The sequence below is a fragment of the Brassica rapa genome, chromosome A07 (genome assembly GCF_000309985.2).
Source record: "Brassica rapa cultivar Chiifu-401-42 chromosome A07, CAAS_Brap_v3.01, whole genome shotgun sequence".
Taxonomy (NCBI): Eukaryota; Viridiplantae; Streptophyta; class Magnoliopsida; order Brassicales; family Brassicaceae; genus Brassica; species Brassica rapa.
This window is the reverse complement of record NC_024801.2, coordinates 6,532,031-6,534,967: the sequence shown is the minus strand read 5'-3', so window position 1 is coordinate 6,534,967 and position 2,937 is coordinate 6,532,031. Positions and strand designations below refer to the sequence as shown.

At 34.9% G+C, this 2,937-nt stretch overlaps 1 long non-coding RNA gene across 2 annotated transcripts; it reads right to left on the bottom strand.

Moving 5' to 3' along the window:
• Positions 1 to 1,203: 1,203 nt before the first annotated feature.
• LOC103848615 lies at positions 1,204 to 2,937 on the bottom strand. 2 transcript variants are annotated; one of them, XR_629149.3, is made up of 3 exons: positions 2,512 to 2,937; positions 2,135 to 2,280; positions 1,204 to 1,970 (listed from the first exon to the last, which is right to left on the bottom strand). It is a non-coding gene; the product is annotated as an uncharacterized LOC103848615 (long non-coding RNA). The 2 variants fall into 2 exon arrangements; XR_629150.3 differs by having other exon boundaries at positions 2,135 to 2,274; positions 2,512 to 2,936.

The following is a 2,937-nucleotide window of genomic DNA, read 5'->3' as shown; positions in this document are numbered from 1 at the left end:
CGGCGAGAGAAATATACTCGACATCCATGCAGGTATCTTGACGTTGTAAAATGACATATTTATTCATTCATTCTATTTCACATGAAACAACTCTTTTAACATTCTTTTTTTTTTGACAATTGTATATGGTTTTTGGTATATTAATTATTCAGCTGTGTGGAGTTAGAGACAATATTAAGGCTCCTCGAGGGCATTGTTCTACCAAACAAGATAGAGCCCAACTTTCATATTTACTTTTGAGTCAGAACAAGAACAGAAGACAGCCATACTCCTTGCCCGGTAATACACTTTCCATTGCAGTGTAAGTAAAAACTATTTGAAATGTAAAATATTTTTGTTTTTTTTTTTGAACTGAAAAAAAAAAAAAACAAAAATATTTTAAGCTTTTTTCATACTCTTGATATCACTGTGTTTTTATACTTAATACAGTTCTTAAACTATGGAGTTTACATGAGATGATTTCTTATATCTGCAGATTACACTGCTTGGGCCAGACAATTAAAAAAAGGTGAACAAGAGTTTGTCATTAACGGTAACCACATGTATTTATTGTTATATGAGTTATTTTTTCGCACTGTGGTTCACGGAAGGAAGATGCAAGTCTGGGTTCTCACTAATCATCCAATATTGCCGCATAGAATTTTATCATAGACACTAAATCATAAAATTGTTTAATGAACTGGTGTCTTATCTATGAATAATGGCCCAAGACACGTTATGTGTGGATGGTACAAAATTCCAAGACCCTTACTCAAAACAAATTTAAACGTTGACCATAAGATTTGATTAAGCTGGTACTTTTACATAACCTGCAACTTACAGAGTTACAAACATGATGCAGCGGACAAGGTTGAACGATCGATCAAAGAATTTTAGGGTTCTTCGAGACCTGTTCTTGGATCCATCAAGAGTTTCTTTCGATAGCTTTTTGAGACCAATTTTCTGCTTGATAAATTTAATCAAATCGAACAAGGTATAAAGCAAAACAGCTAGTTTATTAATTATCAAAGTCTGAATACAATTTTAGGCTTCAATACCTATTTATAATAAACTAGATAAATACCCGCGCTACGCCGCGGAAGCTTTTTGTATATTTTTTATAATCAAATTTATTAGATAATTTATTTTCAGTTCTGATAGTATTATAATTTTGGTTAAAATCATCTGATTAGTAAATATCGATCCACTTTGGTTTTAATTTAGAATTTCTAAAGAAATTAAACATTCTAAAATTTTGAAATTTTTTTTGTCTCTTTTAAATTCAAAGTATTTCCAAAATGTTTAGAAATTTTGTTTCCAATGTATTGTTTATGTTTTTTTCTGCTATGAATTTTGTCTCATTTATTCTTATGGTAACTTATGTTTGGTAGAAATATATTGTAAAAATATGTTGTAACATAGACGTTATATTCTAATTAATTTAAATAGAAGTAAAATTCTTATAAGTTAATCAAAATATCAATGATAAGTTGATAACATCTTAACATGAAGTTGCCGAAGCTAAATTCGTCCAAATGATTAGGTTCTTTCCCGAAGCTTTGGGTCTTAGATAAGGTGGGGATACTTTGTGAGGAATTGTTGCATTAGGGGTGGGCGTTCGGGTTCGCATCGGGTATTTCGATGTTCGGATATTTCGGAATAGAAGCATAAAATCTGTTCGGATATTTCTGGACTTCCGGTAGGGTTCAGGTATTTCGGATATAACCAAAAAAATTAAAGCATTTGATAAAAAAAATTTGAATTACTGATAAAAAGAATTTAAAATCACATAATTCTTGCAAAAAAAAAAAACTGTTTGTTCTCTTCCTTTCATTACGTAACAAGATCGAGAGTACCAAATGAAGCTCCATGGATGGAAACTATCCCTCCGTATGAAGAACGACAAGATGGTTCGAGGTGGCTCCGGTTGTTACAGTAACGTTTATGGTGGTTATCATTGATGATGGCAACAACTAATGTCTTCGAGAAACCTTACATGGATCATGAGAAGAACAATATTTTAGGAAAAGCGATCCTGTAGGGAGAGAAGATGAAAGATGGGGGATACATATGGTGCCTTAATCTATATATATATATATATTGCACACATTTAAGTTAAGAAAAATAGTGATTTAGTATTGATTAGTGAATATACCAGGATTGTGCCTTCCAGCAATGGCATTAGCTCCAGTGTACCGAGCAAACTTTAAGACAGCTCTCTGACCATAGGGCCTAGCAGACTGCACAATGATGTCTAGTGGGTTCTCAATAGCAACGATAACTTGTGCCAGCCATCTGCAGCTTCTCAATCAAGAACACATATAGACTACAAACATCAGCAGACCAAAATATCTAAAACAGATGTCGCCTGTCGGAACCAAAAAATAGATAAACAAAACAACATAGAAAGCCACCAATATCTATATAAAATATCAATGATCTAAAACATAACTACATACATATACTAAAAGAATTCGTAAGTGGAATTTCAAAACAGGAAGATCGTTGCATCGATGACCGGAGGAGCCGTACCTGCATTCTCTGTCGGATCTGGACTTGATACTCCTCCTCCATCAATTCAACACCATCCACAACCACCCAAGATCATATCCTTCTGCTCAAACGATTCAAGACTCGGCTTTGTCGCGGACCCGTTACGGAAACCTTCTGAAGAGACAATCGAAGAAGAATCTGGGCTGGGATCGATCATCGGTCTAGTCGACTCGTCGACTCGTCGAACCTGTGATGGGATCGATCATCGGTCTAGTCGACTCGTCGAACCTGTGATGATCTCTGAATCCGCCGCCAACGCTACCACTTCCGATCTGATCTCGAGTTCTTCGTCAATAATGATATCTCCCTAACTTCGCGATAAACAAAGAAGGCGGACAAAAAACCTAAACGAAGAAGAAAAGGTTTGGGACAAGACAAATGACGTGGAGAGACAAAATGCTTTGA